The sequence below is a fragment of the Tachyglossus aculeatus genome, unplaced genomic scaffold (assembly GCF_015852505.1).
Source record: "Tachyglossus aculeatus isolate mTacAcu1 unplaced genomic scaffold, mTacAcu1.pri scaffold_144_arrow_ctg1, whole genome shotgun sequence".
Lineage (NCBI taxonomy): Eukaryota > Metazoa > Chordata > Mammalia > Monotremata > Tachyglossidae > Tachyglossus > Tachyglossus aculeatus.
Window position 1 is genome coordinate 266,821 of NW_024044868.1, and position 20,678 is coordinate 287,498.

The window sequence follows — 20,678 nt, forward strand, 5'->3', positions numbered from 1 at the left end:
AAAAGTACAATTCAGCAACAAAGAGAGACAATCCCTGCCCAAAACGGGCTTACAGTCTAGACGGGGGGAGACAGATGTCAAAACAAGTAAACAGGCATCAATATAAATAAATAGAATTACAGATATATGCTTATATACATAAGTTCTGTGGAGGGAGGAGAAGGGGTAGAGCAAAGGGAGTGAGTCACAGTGACGCCGAATGGAAGGGGAGCTGAGGAAAATGAGCTTAGTCTGAGAAGGCCTCTTGGAGAAGGTGCGTCTTCAGTAGGGCTTTGAAATGGAGAAGAGTGATTGTTTGGTGGATTTGAGGAGGGAGGGCGTTCCAGGCTGAGGTAGGACATGGGCCAGTGGTCGGCAGCGAGACAAGTGAGACAGAGGCACAATGAGAAGGTTAGCATCAGAAGAGCGGAGTGTGTGGGCTGGGATGTAGGAGAGAAGGAGAAGTGAGAAGGGGAAAGGTGATGGAGAGCTTTGAAGCCAATAGTAAGGGGTTTTTGCTTGATACGGAGGTTGATAGGCAACCACTGGAGATTTCTGAGGCGGGGGTGACATTTCCTGAACGTTTCTATAGAAAGATAATCCAGGCAGTGGAGTGAAGTATGGACTGAAGTGGAGAGAGTCAGGAGGTTGGGACAGGTTGGACACAGTCCCTGTCCCACATGGGGTTCACAATCTTAATCCTCATTTTACAGATGGGGAAACTGAGGTACAGAGAAAATAATAATAATATGGTATTTATGCTAGTGCCATGCACTGTACTAAGCTCTGGAGAATCAATCAATTGTATTTATTGAGTGCTTACTGTGTGCAGAGCACAGTACTAAGCGCTTGGGAAGTACAAGTTGGCAACATGTAGAGACTGTCCCTACCCAACAGTGGGCTCACAGTCTAGAAGGGGGAGACAGAGAACAAAACAAAACATATTAACAAAATAAAATAAATAGAATAGATATGTACAAGTAAAATAAATAAATAAATAGAGTAATAAATACGTACAAACATATATACATATATACAGGTGCTGTGGAGAAGGGAAGGAGGTAAGGCGGGGGGGATGGAGAGGGGAAGGAGGGGGAGAGGAAGGAGGGGGCTCAGTGTGGGAAGGCCACCTGGAGGAGGTGAGCACTCAGTAGGGCCTTGAAGGGACGAAGCGAACTATCTTGGCGGATGTGGGGAGGGAGGGCATTCCAGGCCAGGGGGATGACATGGGCTGGGGGTTGATGGCAAACAGATGAGAACGAGGCACGGTGAGGAGATTAGAGGCAGAGGAGCGGAGGGTGCGGGGTGGGCTGGAGAAGGAGAGGAGGGAGGTGAGGTAGGAGGGGGCGAGGTGATGGAGAGCCTTGAAGCCGAGGGTGAGATCATCAGGTTTGACTAAGTCTCTGTCCCCCGAAGGGCTCACTATTAAGTGATTGCCCAAGGTCACAAATCAGACGTGTGGCAGAGCTGCAATTGGAACCCATGTTCTTCTAACTCCCCGGCCTGTGCTCTATCTACTAGGCCATGCTCTTTCTCTATTGAGCATTTATTATGTGCAGAGCACTGTACTAAGCACTTGGGAGAGTATAAGACAACAGAATTGGCAGAGGCGTTCCATGCCCTTACCAGGCTTACAGTCTAGAGGACCTTAAGGACTTTAAGGACTTTTAAGGTTTTTATTTAGAAAACCATCTGGAGTCAGCTTGAGAGTGCAGTGAAGCCAGCAGGGTTAGCTGGTTCCCAGAAGCCTCTGGGCCAGAGCTCCCCATTAGGGCTAAACTGGTCTGGATGCTATTGATGCCTGTCTACTTGTTTTGTTTTATTGTCTGCCTCCCCGCTTCTAGACTGTGAGCCCGTTTTTGGGTAGGGATTGTCTCTATCTGTTGCCGAATTGTAGGTTTCAAGCGCTTAGTACAGTGCTCTGAACAGAGTAAGTGCTCAATAAATTTGAATGAATGAATGAATGAATGGATCAGAATGACTTGGCCCTCCATTCTGAGCTCTAATTAAAATGCAGGGACCTAAGCTGTAACTCATTTGATTCCATCCCTCAGATGAAGTCATGGTTGAAGATGATCTCAGACATGATTCACCGATGAAAGCTGAGAAATAATTCATTTTCCGTGGGTCTGTCCTTAAGTAGCTTAGAGGTCTTTCCTTAGAAGAATATGAAAAGTCCCGGTGACTTTTCGGCAATTATGTAGACACCTGCTGTGGCTTCCCAAGGTCATCGTCATGGGTCATGCTGAACTCATGCTAGCGGATTCCAATGGATAAATTATCCCTGGGCCTTCGGGAAATGCAGGAATGATTGGATTTAAGCAGTTAGTAAACTGCAGGTGGAAAGGAGCATTCTGAAAGGGAGGCAGCAGGTTCTAGTACCACTCAACTACAATCACTCATTCTATCCCAACTGGATGACTGCATCAGCCTCCTTTCTGACCTTCCAACCTCCTGTCTCTCCCCACTTCAGTCTATACTTCACTCTGCTGCCCAGATTATCTTTCTACTGAAACGGAACTATCAACTTCCGTATCAAGCAAAAATTCCTAACTATTGGCTTCAGAGGTCTTCATTGCCTTGTTCCCTCTTACCTCACCTCCCTTCCCTCATTCTACATTCCAGCCTGCATGCTCCACTACTCTGGTGCAAATTCATTCAATCATATTTATTGAGTGCTTACTGTGTGCAGAGCACTGTACTAAGCACTTGGGAAGTACAAGTAGGCAACACATAGAGATGGTCCCTACCCAACAGTGGGCTCACAGTCTAGAAGATATATATATATATATACATATATATAAATCGTTGAGCCCTTGCCCACGCCCTACTTCTGGGCTGGAATGCCCTCCCTCCTCAAATTTTCCAAACAACCACACTTCCCACCTTCAAAGCCCTACTGAAGTCTCACCTCCTCCAAGAGGCCTTCCCAAACTAAGCCCCCCTTTTCCTCAGCTCCCCCTCCCCTTCCCGTCACCCCAACTCTCTCCCCTCATTCTACCCCCCTCCGCGCCCCACAGCACTGGTGTATATATGTAAATATCTATAATTCTATTTATTTATATTAATGTCAGTTTACTTGTTTTGATGTCTGTTTCCTCCCTTCTAGTCTGTGAGCAGGGATTGTCTCTCGCTGTTCCTGAATTGTACTTTCCAAGCACTTAGTACCCTGTTCTGCCCACAGTAAGGGCTCAATAAATACGATTGAATGAATGAATGAACAGTGGAGAGATCCTGGGGCTGAGCACTGGGATCTGAATGTCATTTTTATTTTTATGTCTGTCTCCCTGTTAAAGCGTAAGATGTTAAGGGGCAGGGAATGTAATTTCTTTGGTTTATACTTCCCAGGTACTTAGTACAGTGTATTGCACTAATAAATACCATTATTCCCACTACTGGCTTCTAGTCTTTCCTCTGTCACTGGTTTGTTGGGTGGCCCTGGGTAAGTCACGGAAGCTCTCTGGACCTCAGTTTCCTCATCTAGTAACTGTGTATTCTGTTTAGTCCTTACTAGGTGACAAACACTGTGCTAAGCATCGGGATAGCTACATGACAACCGGATCTGACACAGTCCCTGACCCTCATGGGGGCTTGAAAACTCTAGACTGTAGCGGGCAGGGAATGTGTCTACCAACTCTGCTATACTGTACTCTCCCAAGTGCTTAGTAACAGTGCTGTGCACACAGTAATCACTCAATAAGCACCATTGATTGACTGGGGCCCTGTCTAAGGTGGAGGGTGAGCAGGTATTTAATCCCCACTTTTTAGATGAGGAAATCGAGGCACAGAGATATTAGGCGAGTTGCTAAAGGTCACCCCTAGGCAAGCTGCTGAGCTGAAGATTACAACCCAGGTTTCCAGACTCTCAGTCCTGTGTTCTTCCCAGTAGACCAGAATCTTTTTTATTCTCCCAGAGATGTAGTGAGAAGTGGCATGGCCTAGTGGGATAGAGCCTGGGCCCGGAAATCGGAAGGACCTAAGGTTCTAATTCTGGCTCTGCCACTTTTTCTGCTCTGTGATTTGGGGCAAGTCATACATTTCTCTGTGTCTCAGTTACCGCATATGTAAAATAAGGGTTAAGACTGTGGGTTCCATGTGAGACAGGGACTGTGTCCAGCCTGATTAACTTGTATTTACTCCAAAGCTTAATATGTGCCTCGCACAAAGTAAGCGCTTAACAAATACCATAAAAAAAGATGAAGTGGGATAACATGTGAAAGGAGACACTGCTTTCCCAAGAGAACCTCTTCACTGGAGGTCTGCTGCTGCCACTGAATGGTTGTCTGGGGTAGCAGATAGATAGACTTCTTGGGAAAAAAAAAACAATCAAGATTTGAACAGTTGAGTGAAAGAAATACAGGGAAGAGTCTGCCGAAGTCTTGTGGAGAGCCACTTCTGTGCAATTGATCAGATCAGGCAGTCAGTAGATTGTATTTATTGAGTGCTTATTGTGTGCAGAGCACTGTACTAAGCACTTGGGGGAGGAATAATAATAATAATAATGATGGCATTTGTTAAGCGCTTATTATGTGCAAAGCACTGTTCTAAGCACTGGGGAGGTTACAAGGTGATCAGGTTGTCCCATGGGGGGCTCACAGTTTTAATCCCCATTTTCCAGATGAGGGAACTGAGGCACAGAGAAGTTAAGTGACTTGCCCAAAGTCACACAGCTGACAGTTGGCGGAGCCAGGATTTGAACCCATGACCTCTGACTCCAAAGCCCATACTCTTTCCACTGAGCCACGCTGCTTCTCCTTTGAAAGATACATTCCCTACCCACAATGGGCTTACAGTCTAGAGGGGAGGGAAGGGCAATGACTGACTTTACTGTAACTGGACAATCGTATTTATTGAGTGCTGTGTGCACAGCACTGACTAAGCACTTGGGAAGTACAAGTTGGCAACATATAGAGACAGTCCCTACCCAACAACAGGCTCACAGTCTAGAAGGGGGAGACAGACAACAAAACAAAACATGTGGACAGGTGTCAGGTCATCAGAGTAAATAAAAATAAAGCTAGATGCACATTATTAACAGGTGTCAGGTCATCAGAATAAATAAAAATAAAGCTAGATGCACATTATTAACAAAATAAATAGAATAGTAAATATGTACAAGTAAAATAAATAGAGTAATAAATCTGTACAAACATATATACAGGTGCTAAAGGGAGCCACTAATGGACCACTCGTCCCTAAATGAATCCAAATCCTTCTGGAAGCAGCTGTTCTCATCAGCCTGCACAGCTTCCTGCAGCAGATTCCGCACGGAGGACACAAGTAATGGAAAGATGAAAGAGGAGGGCATATACATACCTGATTCTAATCCTGGCTCTGCCACTTGTCTGCTGTGTGATCTTGGGCAAGTCACTTAATTTCTCTGTGCTCACAGTCTTAATCCCCATTTTATAGATGAGGTAACTGAGGTACAGAGAAGGACGGTGACTTGCCCGAGGTCACACAGCAGACAAGTGGTGGAGCTGGGTAGAGCTGGGTCTGAAATCACATGACTCTCAGGCCTATGATCTATCCACTTGGCCATGCTGCTTCACCCTGCAGGAGGAAACAACAGAGGTACAAGACACAATCCTCAACCTCAAGAAGGTCCCACTCAAACTGGGGAGACAGCCAGACAAATCCATCAATCAGTTCCCGATAAGAGGGAAAAGGAAATAGATGAATAATAAATGCTTAAATAGTAGCGTACGAACGTCAGGGTGGGCTAAAGTCTACCGATGACTGTGCATGGGTCGGCACTGAGGTGGGAGCTGGGAGGCCGTGGCAGGGAGGGATGAGAGATCAATCAGGGAAGAATTTCTGGAGGAGGTGGGATTTTGGGAGGGCCTCGAAGATGGGGAGAGCTGTGGGCTGGTGGATTTGAAGGGAGAGGGAGCTCCAGAGAGAAGGTAGAGAATGAGCAAGGGGTCAGAGGCAGGAGAGTCTGTCAGTCATCAATCGTATTTATCGAGCGCTTACTGTTTGCAAAGCACTATACTAAGCGCTGGGGAGAGTACAATAGAACAATATAACAGATGCATTCCCTGCCCATGAGAATGGGATACTGGGAGAAGCTTTGCTTGGGAGGAGCATTGAGTGGGAACTGGACGCTAACATGGGAGCAGGACAGAAAAAGGAGGAGGGAGGAAAGAGGATAAAGGCAGGGGGAGGGCGAGACGATGAACGCATACACTGGCAAAGGAACACACGGAGGCCCTCCCCAGCGGGCAGACACACACATACCAGCAGACGTGCTGGGCACAGGGCCATGCACGCAGTGAGAGCAGGAGGAGAGATGCTAAGAAGCAGCTGAGTGCAGGAGGCCCTGGCTTAGGGCCCGAGGCGGCGGAGGGAGGAAGGTCCTGTGGGGAATCCGCTCCCAGAGGCAGCTGCCCCTTTGCTGCTTCGCCTCTCCGCCATGTCCAAGGATGTCCCCCCACCTCTTCCTCCCGCCCCACCAAGTCTAGCTCAGGGCAAAGGCCCCGAGCGCTGCTTGGCTAGCTCTGTGGCTCGAGGTCTGAGGGTTTGCAGTGTGTTGGGGAGCAGGACAAGTGCAGACCACCCCGGGCCTCACGGAGCAGCAGGAGGAGGAGGGTGGGGGAGGCTTGAGGGATGGGATGGTGGCTCTCCTTCACTCGGCCCCCTCTGCAGCCTCAGAGCCTTGCAAAGAGATCAGAGCTGCGGCCCCTTGGCTGGCAGGTGGCAGAGGTGGGACAAGATGGCCAATCGTTTGACACCCACTCCTGGGCTCTCTCCACAGGGCCGTCCTCTTAAGGGGCTAATGGGATGTTTTATTGCCAAATGTATGGAAAGAAGACACTATTTGGGGATAATAATAATAATGATGATGGCATTTATTAAACACTTACTATGTGCATTGCACTGTTCTAAGCGCTGGGGAGGTTACAAAGTGATCAGGTTGTCCCATGGGGGGCTCACAGTCTTAATCCCCATTTTATAGATGAGGTAACTGAGGCACAGGGAAGTTATGTGACTGGCCCAAAGTCACACAGCTGACAATTGGCGGAGCCGGGATGAGACTCAAAGGATGGTGGTAAAATGATACGAGTCCACCTACTGGAGCTCATAACCCTCTGATCCTGGTTATCCTCCTGCCATAATTCCCCCGGGCAGGGGCAGTAGGCTGACCTCTACCCTCAAGGAACGGCCTCGGCATGTGACCTCTCGGTCCCCTCTTCCCCCAGCCAGCCCAGGAGCAAGGGACCCATGTTGGCACCCACAATCTTTCGGAGCCGAGCGTCTCTGGAGTGAGGGGCTACTCTCTCACATCCAAGAGCGCTTTGTGGAGATAAGTCGGGGAAAGTGACTGTGCATCTTCTGATTAGGAAATCTGTGCTCAAGATGTGAATTACAAGCAAAGGGACAATTGCCTAAAGGACTGTGGGTAGAGAAAAAACCCCCTAAAGTTTTGTCTGCGGTTGGCGGGCTGGGTCGGAAGGTGGTAAGATTAGTAATAGTACTTATTTTACGTTTACTGGGGGTGAAACACTGTAGTGCATATTAGGAAAATCTAGGAAAGCTGGGAGTTAGGCCCGGACTGACCTCAGGCCCCACTTCAGGTCTCTGGCAGATTCTGAGCCTCACAGTAGAGGGAAGCAGACTCTGGGAATTCAAGACTGAATATGGAACAATGATGGTAACGGCATGGCGTTGATAATGGCATGGCCTAGTGGATAGAATACAGGCCTGGAAGTCAGAAGGTCATGGGTTATAATCCCGGCTCTGCCATTTGCCTGCTGTGTGACCTTGGGCAAGTCACTGCACTTCTCTAGGCCTCAGTTACCTCATCTTTATAATGGGTATCAAGACTGGGAGCCCCATGGGAGATGGGGACTGTGTCCAACCCGATTTGCTAGTAACCACCCCAGTGGTTAGTAAAGTGTCTGGCACACAGTAAGCACTTTAACAAATACCACAATTATTATTATTATTATTATTATTATTATTATTATTATTAATGGGCTGTGCTTGTGTGGAAGTGGGAGCTGGATGGAAACAACTGGCTCTGGGGGCTTCACAACTGGTGAACTGACAGAGCAATAGGCATTAGCGGAAGGGGAGTTCCGTGAATGAAAATTCACCTCCTCTGGTGGGCTCTCAGGAGCTTTCCAGAGCTGAGGGTCCACATACCATTTTCTTCTCAAAAACCAGGACCACTGAAGACTGTCGGAGTCATGGCTTCCAACGGATCCCAGGATTGATCCGGTGGTGAGGCCAAAATGACACTGCTGTGTGAGCTCATTCAATTTATTCAGTCATATTTATTGAGGGCTTACTATGTGCAGAACACTTGACAATACAAGACCAAAATAAACTGACACATTTCCTTGTCACAACGACCCTACAGTCTAGGGAAGCAGTGTGGCTCAGTGGAAAGGGCACGGGCTTGGGAGTTGGAGGTCTTGGGTTCTAATCCCAGCTTCACCACTTGTCAGCTGTGTGACTTTGGGCAAGTCACTTAACTTCTCTGTGCTTCAGTTACCTCATCCATAAAATGGGGATTAAGACTGTGAGCCCCATGTGGGACAACCCAATTGCCTTATATCCACCCCAGAGCATAGAACAGTGCTTGGCACATAGTAAGAGCTTAACAAGTACAATCATTATTATCATTATTATTAGAGGGTTGGAGAAAGTAATTCTGCTGCTCTGTCGGCCAGCAGCTGGGAGAACCTGGGTGACCCCGCCTTTTCCCTCTTTCCAGGAAACCTTCCCCAACTCATTTTTCTTCCCTGCAGCCACTTCTGTGCCCACAAAACATCTAATGCACTCAAATCCACCATTACCACTTCCGTACATATTATCTTACATACACACGGACTCATTCACGTGGGTGCGTCTACCCTGCTAGATTGTAGCCTCTTTTAGGGCAGGGCTTTTGTCTTTTCAATCTCCCGCACTCTTCCAGGCTAAACTTAGTACACAGGCCTGCACACAGGAGGTGCTCCATGACTACAACTGAGTCACCTTGGCCTAAATGTTCTGGGTTCTGCAATTTCTCTTCTAACACATCTGCTAAAGGAAGGCTTGAGCTGAGGAGGGGTGAACACAGGGTCTCTTGGAGTTGATTTCCCAGCAACCCTTGAAGGACTTCTGCCCTTCAAGCACTTGACTCAGAGGTACCAATCAAATAGATCAGTCTGTCTGTGGTGTTTATCGAGCACCTGCTATGAGCAGAGCCCTGTGCTAAGTGTCCGAGAGAGAGCACAGTGGAGGCCCAGGAAAGGCCCAACTCCCGCCTTTAAGGAGCTTACAACCTGACAGGGGCCACAAGCCAAGAGGCCTTTGCAAACCAGATCAAGTTCCAACTCCAGCCCCAGGCTGTGGAGTAGGATGGGAAAATGAAGCAAGGAGTTCAGCACATTAAACTGTCTGAGCTCGTTGTGGGCAGAGACTGTTGCTCTTTCTTGCTCTATTGTACTTTCCCAAGTGCTTAATACAGTGCTCTGAATGAATGAATTATACAAGCCAAGAGTTCTGTGATAGGCAGGGGAGAAGGGGATGTTGCCTGACTTGTGCTTTAAGCCAAGAGAGTAGGCAAGACACGCTCCAAATTGGAACCAGCTGGAGGAATGCAGATAGAGGCCACAAGAGCAGATATTCATAGCGCTTACTATGCGCCAAAGAGCGGCATAATGATGATGATGATGGCATTTATTAGCGCTTCCTATGTGCAAAACACTGTTCTAAGCATTGGGGGGATACAAGGTGATCTGGTTGTTCTACGTGGGGCTCACAGTCTTAATCCCCATTTTACAGATGAGAGAACTGAGGCACAGAGAAGTTAAGTGACTTGCCCAAAGTCACACAGCTGACAAGCGGCAGAGTTGGGATATGAACCCATGACCACTGAATCCAAAGCCCGTGCTCTTTCCACTGAGCCACGCTGCTTCTCTAAGATATGAGATAATTAGCTCCTTGAAAGCAGGTTGGTTCCACTGAGCTGAAAATAGCCTGCTCTCCCTCCCTCTCTCCCCCTCCCACCTTTGTCATCTGGTGATTTCAGCACGTTCCCTTTCCCTCCAACTCCCTGAAATTTGTTTTGGGGTCTGCCTCTCGCTCTAGACTGTAAGCTCCTGGTGGACAGGGAACATGTCTACCAATTCTTTTGTGTTGTACTCACCCAAGAGCTTAGTATAGTGCTCTTGGCACACACAGGCCTGTATCCTATTCACTAGGCCGTGCTGTTTCCTCTCTAATCAAGTTAATCTATCAGTAGCATTAATTAAGCACTTACCATGAACAGTGACTTGACTAAAGTCACACAGCTGACAATTGGCGGAGTTGGGATTTGAATCCATGACCTCTGACTCCAAAGCCCGTGCTCTTTCCACTGAGCCATGTTTCACCAACACTCTCCTTGACAAAATGAATGGGCCAGTTTTCAAAGGTCTCATTCGGGTGATTAAGTCAAAGGTGTTTTGTTTAAATTTTCATTCTAGGCTCAGCACACATCCTTACCTGAAGGCAGGGGTGGAAGGATAAGGGAATAGCTAGTGAATTGCTGTCATCATCTGCAGTAGTAATGGTAGCAGTATTTATTGAGTGCCCTCTGGGTGCACTGTACTAAGCACTTCGGAAAGTCATCAGTAGCACAAGTCACTTTCCCTCCCCACAAGGAGCTTACAGTCTAATGGGGGAGGTCAACCTAAACTAAGACCCTTGACTTTCTAATGCCTCTTAAGTAGTAGTAGTCATAATATTTTAGTACTTATTGTGTGCTACGGTCTTGGGAGAGTACAGTAGAGTTAGACACAGTCCCTGCCCTCAGGGAGCTTGTAATCTAGAGGGAAGCAGATGCTAAAATAAATTACAGTTAGGAGGCAATAGAGCTTAAAGGTATGTCCCTAAGTGCTTCCTTGGGGCAGGGAGTGAGTAACCAAGTGCCACGGTGGCACAGAAAGGCTGACATGGCAGTCGTGGGGTGATGAGAGATTAATCAGGAAAGGCCCCTGGGAGAAGGTGTGATTTCAGAAGGGTCTTGAAGATGGGGAGAGCAGAGGCCTATCAGACGTGAACAGGGAGGGGATTCTAGGCAGGAGGGAGGATGTGAGTGAGAGGTCAGTGGTGGAAAGAAAAGAATGAAGTAAGATGGATGTTAGCTTAAGGGGGACAAAGCACATGAGGTTGGGGGTGGCAGAAGAGTGAGGAGAAAGGGGAGAGGGTGGATTTTTTGATGGTAATTGTTTGTGCTTACCATGTATCAAGCACTGTTCTAATACAATGGGGTAGGTACAAGTTATCAGTTTCTGTCCCATTTGGGGCTCACACTCTCATTAGGAGGGCTCTTAATAAATGCCATCATTGTTATTTTTATTGAGAGAGCGGCCTCCTCCCTCAGAGCCTCACCCCGAGCCCGGTCTGCCCCACACTCACTATATATATAGATATAGATTCCCCCACTTTACAGATGAGGTAACTGAGGCTCAGAGAAGTGAAGTGACTTGCCCAAAGTCACACAGCTGACCTCCTACCCCTCCCCACAGCACTTGTATATATATTTGTACAGATTTATTACTCTATTTATTTTACTTGTACATATTTACTATTCTATTTATTTTGTTAATGATGTACATATAGCTTTAATTCTATTTGCTCTGACGACTTGACACCTGTCCACATGTTTGGTTTTGTAGTCTGTCTCCCGCTTCTAGACTGTGAGCCCGTTGCTGGGTAGGGACCGTCTCTGTATGTTGCCGATTTGTACTTCCCAAGTGCTTAGTACAGGGCTCTGCACACAGTAAGTGCTCAATAAATACAATTGAATGAATTAGGAGGGAGAACAGGTATTGAATCCCCATTTTACAGATTGCGATAACTGAGGCGCAAAACAGTTAAGTGACTTGCCCAAGGTCATGTAGCAGTCAAGAGGCAGAGCTGTTATTATTATTATTAATAATAATGGTATTTGTTAAGCACTTACTATGTACCAAGCACTGTACTAAGTGGTCCTCTAACTCCTGGGCCTGTGCTCTTTACACTAGACCACACTGCTCCTCTACTGGGTTGATACGACTCGTTGAGCACTTACTAATGTGCCAAGCACAGTATGAAGTGCTGCAGTAAACACAAGGTCACCCATCAGGTCAGACTCAGTCCCTGTCCCTGCCCCTTCCTTCCTCTCCCCCTCGTCCCCCTCTCCATCACCCCATCTTACCTCCTTCCCTTCCCTACAGCACCTGTATATGTGTATATATGTCTGTACATATTTATTACTCTATTTATTTATTTATTTATTTTTGCATATCTATTCTATTTATTTTATTTTGTTAGTATGTTTGGTTTTGTTCTCTGTCTCCCCCTTTTAGACTGTGAGCCCACTGTTGGGTAGGGACTGTCTCTATATGTTGCCAACTTGTACTTCCCAAGCGCTTAGTACAGTGCTCTGCACACAGTAAGTGCTCAATAAATACTATTGATTGATTGATTGACTGTCTCAAACGGGACTCATCCTTAAAAAGCGGGTAGGCCTCGCCAAACCGGAATCTAATTCGGGATCGCCAATGACTGGTTGGCTAAACCTGAACTCCAACCCTAACTCCCCAGAGCGGCACGGTGTTTGTGCAGAGGCTCGTGGCCTTGTATCTTTCAGTGTGGCAAATGCTCGACAGCTGCGACCCCTCTCTTTCCCTCTCTCCTCCCCTGCCTCCCGTCCCTCGGCCCCTCTGTGGGTGGGCTCAGGGCTGGGCCACCCTCCGAGGGTGGAGAGGAGAGATCTGAGCATCTGCCCCCACCCTGGATGCTGATGGCCAGCTGGACTCCGGACGGCTGGGGGAGGCCCATCTTCCTTCCTGTAACTCAGAGGCCGCTGCGCTTTCCAGACGGGGCTGTCGCCATCTGCCTGGGCTGGGATGCAGCTGTGGCTACTGGCCCACGTGCCTGGGAAAAGGGTCGTGTCCACCCTGGCCCCCACTTGGCAGCAGTAGGCAGCCAGAGCTGGTCCAGAGATGCCCTTCCCTGGGTCTGTGTGGGAATCCTGTCTGGGGCTGGTTACTCACTCTGGGCCTGTGGGGGACAAGGGCTGGCCCTGATTGCATTGAATAGTAATCAAAATAATGATGGTACTTGCTAAGCGCTTGCTATGTACCAAGCACTGTTCTAAGCACTGGGCTAGATGCAAATTAATCAGGTTGGACACAGTCCCTGTCCCACATGGGGCTCATGCTTTCAATCCCCACTTTACAGGTGAGATACCTGAGGCCCGGAGAAGTGAAGCGACTTGCCCAAGGTCACCCAGCAGACATGTTGCCAACTTGTACTTCCCAAGCGTTTAGTATACTGCTCTACACACAGTAAGCACTCAATAAATCTGATTGAATGAATGAATGAATGTGGCAGAGCTGGGATTAGAACCCAGATCCTTCTCTTGTTTCACTTTCAGTGGGGGAGATTCTGTGGCCTAACGTGTAGGAGTGGTTCTTGTCAAATTTTCCCCCAGAGGGAGAGGAAGGCTGCTGGAGTGAGGAGGCCACGTCTGAGTCATCTGAGGTCCCAGCATCCTAAGCAGCTGCATTTGATACATCTTTCCCCTGTAGGAGCTCTATGTTCCAGTCTTACCCCTAGGATCCCTCAATCTCCAAGCTCCTGTACCTTTGGGTCCTCCCTCCATCTTCAAACCAAGGCAGTCGTGAGGCTGTATCATTCATTCATTCAATTGTATTTATTGAGCGCTTACTGTGTGCAGAGCACTGTACTAAGTGCTTGGGGAGTACAAGTTGGCAACATATAGAGATGGTCCCTACCCAACAGCGGGATTACAGTCTAGTATCAGACACCGAGCCAGATCCTGTCTAATAATAATAATAATAATAATAATGGCATTTATTAAGAGCTATGTGCAAAGCACTGTTCTAAGCACTGGGGAGGTTACAAGGTGATCAGTCCCTCGGGGGGGCTCACAGTCTTAATCCCCATTTTACAGATGAGGGAACTGAGGCCCAGAGAAGTTAAGTGACTTGTCCAAAGTCCCACAGCTGACAATTGGTGGAGCCGGAGCTTGAAATCATGACCTCTGACTCCAAAGCCCGGGCTCTTTCCACTGAGCCACGCTGTCTAGCACCGGGGCCGGCCCGGGCTGGCTAAACATCCAATTCACCACACCTCAGGGCCCCCAGACGTTTGGGGCCTGTATCCTGCCTCACAGGAAATGGAGGAACACCAAGTGGGGTCACGGCCTCGGCCAGAGAAACTTCTATTGGAACATCAGAGCCCCATCCACTGTCTCCCCCACCCCTGACTCCCTGAGCCTGCTGGTTGAGGAGGGAGGTGAGGAAAGTTGGGGGCCCACGAGGGCAGTACCTATGGCCAATGGCAATAGTTGCCCTGCCCCTGCCCTGAGCCTCCTCGCCCAGGGTCATTACGCTTTCTCAGAGAGCCAGCTGCAGCCTGATGTGGCTTCTGGACTGTTGCTTTAAACTGGCTGTGTCTCCACTTTCTGAAAGAGGAGGCTGACAGTCGGGGGAGAGTTTGAAGAAGAGCACAGAGCCTGCTCCTCTGGGGCAGTTTCTGGGACCAGCCTGCTGGTCTGGCTCCTGCCCCATCCTTTCTTCTTTCCTCCTCCACTGCACTCTGGGCCTTAGGTCAGGGTATTTGAAGAGCTGGGCTCTAACTCCAAGTTCTGAGGCCATGATCCACCCACTGTTGAGAAGGAGCGTGGCCTAGTAGAAAGAGCACAGGAATGGGAGCCTGCAGTCCTGGGTTCCAATTCCTGCTCTACCACTTGCCCTCTTTGGTGACCTGGGGCAAGCCCTTTGACTTTTCTAGGCCTTCATTTCCTCATTTGTAAAATGGAAATTCAGTACCTGTTTTCCCTCCAACTTAATCCCTGTCCAACTTGAATATGTTCTTTGGTTGTTTTTTTTTTGTTTTAATGGTATTAGTTAAGCACTTACTCTATGCCAAGTGCTGGGGTAGATATAAGGTAATCAGGTTGGACACAGTCCCTGTTCCAAGTGGGGCTGACAGTCTTAATCACCACTTTATAGATGAGGTAACTCAGGTCCAGAGAAGTTAAGTGACTTGCCCAAGGTCACCAAGCAGACAAACAGCAGTGGTGGAACTAGACCCCAGGTGCTCCTGACTCCCTGCGCTCTATCCACTAGATCACACTGCTTCTCAATATCAGCATCCTTTCTCATCTCCCAACCTCCTGTCTCTCCCCACTTCAGTCCATACTTCACTTTGCTGCCCGGATTATCCTTCTACAGAAACGCTCTGGGCATGTCACTACCTCCTCATAAATCTCCAGTGGTTGTCTCTCAACCTCCTTACCAAGCAAACATTCCTCACTATCGGTTTCAAAGCTCTCCATCACCTTGCCCCTTCTTATTTCACTTCCCTTCTCTCCTTCTACATCCCAGCCCACACTCTCTGCTCCTCCAGTGCTAACCTTATCACTGTGCCTCTTTCTCACCTGTCCTGCCTCCTACCTCTGGCCTGGAATGCCCTCCTTCCTCAAATCTGCCTAACAATCACACTTCCCCCCTTCAAAGCCATTCAAAGCTCACCTCCTCCAGGAGGCCTTCCCAGACTAAGCCCTCCTTTCCTCTGCTCTCCCTCCCACTGCCCCAACTCGCTCCCTTTGTTCTACCCCCTCCCCCCAGCACCTGTGTATATATGTACCTATTTAAAATTCTATTTATTTATATTAATGTGCATATATCTATAATTCTATTTATTTATATTGATGCCTGTTTACTTGTTTCGATGCCTTTCTCGCCCCTTCTAGACTGTGAGCCCGTTGTGGGCAGGGATTGTCTCTATTGCTGAATTGTACTTTCCAAGCACTTAGAACAGTGCTCTGCACACGGTAAGTGCTCAATAAATGCAATCGAATGAATGTACTGTTGTATGTTGTATACTTGACTCCTAGTAAGCATTTAATACCACTGCTAGTATTGTTGCCGACCTGTACTTCCCAAGCGCTTAGTACTGTGCTCTGCACACAGTAAGCGCTCAATAAATATGATTGAATGAATGAATGAATATTAACACTTCATTGCTCTGAGGGCAGGGAGAGATTTAGCTCCACCTTGGCTTTTAGGATGCAGGTCTCCTTGAAGTAAGGGGGACAATGACTGCAGTGGGGTCAGTCCCTGCATCCAGCTGGATCTATTTAGCAGCTATCTTGAAACCAAGGCTGGATCCAGATATTTTGTAAGTCATCACTCTAGGCAAACTGGGCACCGTTCCTATGTTTCCCCACCTTCAATGTATATGGTGCTAAAACTTTACAGCCTCAGTGTACAAGTGTTGCTCAGATTAGCAGTCGAACCCCAAGTGCAAGGGACTGTTCGGTGGAAGCTTAGCTTTGCTGACTTGCATTACCGCTTTTAAAAACGGAACTCTGATACCTGTATAAAATCTCTGCCATGACCCTTACGCAGTCAGTCAAGGCAGGTGCCTGGGAATCACCAAACCAAAGAAACAGCAGTTTCCTCTCCCCACCCCAGCCACCCCGAGAACCCCCAATTCTCAGGTTGACAATTCACCAGACTTCAACCTTGCCGCTACTTAACATAATTAGACAGCCCCAGGGAAGAAGAGGATAGCTGTGAATGCTAAGAATGCTACAATCATACTTCTTGAGCACTTACTGTGTGCAGAGTGCTGTACTAAGTGCTTGAGAGAGTACAATATAGCAATAAACAGGCGCATTCCTTCTAGGCTGGTCTCTGGCAACAAGTTGCAAACAAGCCACAGCGGGGGAGGGAGCTTTGACATATGTTGCAACTTGTACTTCCCAAGCGCTTAGTACAGTGCTCTGCACACAGTAAGCGCTCAATGAATGCAATTGAATGAATGAATGAATGGAAGCTTTGAAAGGCAAAGAGACCCTGGCCCAGGCAGGGGAATCAGTAAGCATCTCCTCAGCAAATGACCATTCCAGAATGGAGAGGAGGCAGAAAGTTTAATGACAGTGCCAACATGTTTTGGGGGGACTTAGTTGCTTGTGCAAGATTTGGAGGTGGGAGAATCAGGTTTAGCTGGGGTGGGTCCTATCCCCTCTGGAGTCCAACTGGGCTCTGATCGTGCAATACTCCTCTGGACTGTAAGCTAGTCGTGGGTAGGGAATGTGTCTGTTCTACTGTACTCTGCCAAACCCTTAGTATAGTGCTCTGCACATAGCAAGCACAATAATAATAATGATGGTATTTGTTAAGTGCTTATTTTGTGTCAAGCACTTTGCTAAGCACTGGTAGACACGAGCTAATCAGGTTGGACACATTACCTTTCCCACATGGGGCTCACACTCTTAATTCCCACTTTACAGCTGATAAATTAATTGACTTGCCCAAGTTCACACAGCAGACAAGCGGTGGAGCTGGGATTAGAACACAGGTTCTTCTGACTCCTAGGCCTGTGCGCCATCCACTAGGCCTTGTTGCTTCCCAGTAAATGCAACTGATTGATTGATAGCCACTTGCATCTCATCTTCCACCTGGTCCAGAGTTTAAGGTGGTTTCCAGGTGTTTTCTTCCCGTTCCGGCCCCCGACGTGTGGACCCTAGCTTTTCTGAGTGTGGGGAAGGACATGGTTGCATGGGTGTCTCCCCAGCCTCAGAGCTCTATGAAGGAAACATGTAACTGGAAGGCGAGTGGTCACGACTTCCTGAAGAGGCCATGGAAGGTAATGGGAATGTTAATCTCCACCTCTGCCCGGGCCACTTCACTCATGTCTTTGGCATTGAGGATGAGAAGGTAAGCAGGCTTCTGGCCCGGGCCGGGGTTCACCACCACGCTCAGGACCACTCCTCACGAGGGAAGGTACAGGGAGATCACAGTTAGAAACCCTACCCCCAACCCACCCAATTCCTTGACAGCTTTGTGGCCTTGTGGCCCGTACAGACCTCTTGTGTTGAGAGGAGGAATTGCTCCTGAATTGGGGGGAAGTCTGGACTAGTAGCCACATTGGAAGCAACCCTTCTTAACAATAATTACAATAATAAGAATAACCGTGGTATTTGTTAAGCTTTACTATGTGTCAGGCACCATACTAAGTGTAGGGGTCGATACAAACAAATCGTGTTGGACACAGTCCAAGTCCCTAAGTCCCTCACCCTGGTGGAGAGTGGGGAGAGGCCAGACCCGTCTTAGAACTGCAGGGTGGTAAGGAAACAGCAGCCAAACAAGTCTTCCTTTCCACCCGATGCTACTTATTGAACACGATTGGATGTGAAAACACCCTGACTAACTGACTGGAGTTAGGAGGAGTTGTGCTTTCAGGGGGGAAGTTGAGAGGCTCTTATTTTAATACCAGTCCAGCCTGTCTGCCCCAGGTCCCTGATTACATAGCTCCACTGAGCTGCTGCTTTAGTGAGGTCAGGTGGTCACTGAGGAGGGGTAGGGGGGTCATCCTTGCTGCCCTAGCAGGGACCTCTAATCTTGAGCCAGGAAGTAAGTGGCAGAGTGAAGTAGCACAGTTGCCTCAGGGCTAAGAAGAGCCTGCAGACAAATGGTCACAAAGCCAGGGAGGAGGAGGCCAGAGGATTTGGATCAGACCTGACCCTCCCAAACATCACCTCAGCCCAAGGAGTGGGGAAAGGGCCAGGGTTCGCAGGCTTTGTCAAAGGAGCTCAGAGAAGGCTCTGAACTAAGACAACCATACCCAAATCACTCAAGGCTGAATCTTTGCAGGTCAATTCTCTCGCTTACTTTTGGAAGAGTTAATCTTGGAACAGAGCCAAGCTCCCATAGCCAAATCCCGTTGGTTTCCACCTTCCTGTTGGCATTCCGTCTCTCTCTCTCTCTCTCCTTCCCATTAGTGCAATTCCAAGAGATGCCAATGGGCAGGGAGGTGGCAGGGAGCCAGCTTCGAGGACGGGGCTGGCCAAGAAAAACAATGCTCTGCACACCGTAAGCACTCAATAACTCCAACCGGATGAATGCATGAAGGAACATTCCGACACTGGCTTCTTACCATCGTCTTCTTCAAGAGCATCCGGGTGAGAAACGAAGATGGGCTCTGACAGGTAAGAGTCGGGCTCCTGCCACACCCAAGTGGCTTTTGTTTTGACGTTTAGTTTACAGAGCTGCCCACGTGGGAGAGAGAATGGGGTTGTATTTACTGAAGGCTTGCCGTGTGCAGGGCACTGTACTAAGCGCTTGAAGTTCAAGGACTTACCCTGTCCGGGACAAAGTGATTCAGGCCAAGCCCGTAGCTGTACGTGTAAGGTTTCCTGCCGTATTTCTGGTAGTTGATTTGAGGAAACTCAAAAGCTGCAAAGAGAGTGGGTGTCACCCTTCCCCCACCCCATCCCCCAGATTAAAACTGACATCCTCACTTGGAGACTTCCTTATCTTCTGCATGAAATTTCCAGTTTCCTTCTTGGGTGAATAGTGAGCTTAATTGAATTTGCCCTGTTGCTTTGTCCCTCTACCCTGTCCCCCAGAACAGTAACGATAATAATAAAAGATACAATACAGTCAATCAGGCTTACCGTCTAAGAGGGAGGGAGAACAGGTATTTAAGCCCCAATTTGCAGATGAGGAAACTGAGGCACAGAGAAAGTGAGTGGCACATAGTCATACTGCAGGTGAGTGACATAACCGGGATTATTACTCAGGTCCCTGATTCTGTGGACCCAGAGAGACGGGTCCCCACCTCCCCGATACGTTCGATACCATGGGAAGGCCGGAGGGAGCTGAGCAGGGTTGTTCACTCCTGTCCTAACCTTGTCGGGGGCCAGAGAAGAGCACTTCCGGCTCCAGCCAGATGGTCTCGTTGCTGCACAGGATGGCCGCGGCTGTGGTGTGGGGGAGGCTGACGATGTTCTTGCCCGTGTCGGCCTAGGACCGGGAGAAAACGGAAAGCAGAGTGGGATAATCGCTCTCCTTGGTATCTCCGATCTAGTGTGGCTAAAATGGAGCCTGCTAGGAGGAAGCGGGGCCTAGGCTATCCGAGCGGTCACCTCAAGGCTGGGGTTTTCCTCTGGCCTCCAGGCACACTGCTGGGCCCAACCCGGTGACTGTGAATCCTCCCCCGTGGACGGGCCTATGTCATTGCCTGGTCACTCCTCTCTGAGAAATCTTTCTCATTAAATTCTGATCAACGTCTTCCTCAAAGTATGGCTGCCTTTCCATTTATTATTTATTTATTGTTCCCATCTGCTGGGTGGAGAAGATTCCCAGTACCAGCTGAGTGAGAGAGAGGAGGGGTGAGATTCCTAGAAACTTAACTGAGGGACCAGGCTGGAGAATGCAGACTTGGGGGCCACCAGGCCTTGGAGAAATTTCTCTTTGTAGCCCTTTGGTCACAGCTTAAGGAAGACAAATGGAAATGAAGCCAGCGGTGTTGACTCTTGAGATCCTGACCCTGATCTCCCTTCCAAAGTTGGCTTTATTGAGAAAATAGAAACTATTAGGCCTGACCTCCCTAAAATTTTCCCTGCTCCTCTCCAACCCCTACCATCTCCTGCTCCTTCTTCGACTCTCATAGCTTTCCCCACAGTATCTCAAGAGGAAATATGCCTTCTCACAAAATCCACTCCCTCCCCCTGTAACCAACACCATCCCTTTGCACTTTAAAACATTTGCCCCCTCCCTGACCACCATCTTAAGCTATTCGCTCTCCAATTACTTCTTCCCCACTGCTTTCAAAATATACTCCTATCTCCCCTTAAAAAAACAAAACCCTCCATTGACCCCCACAGCTCCAAACTCCTTGAGCGAGTTATCTACATC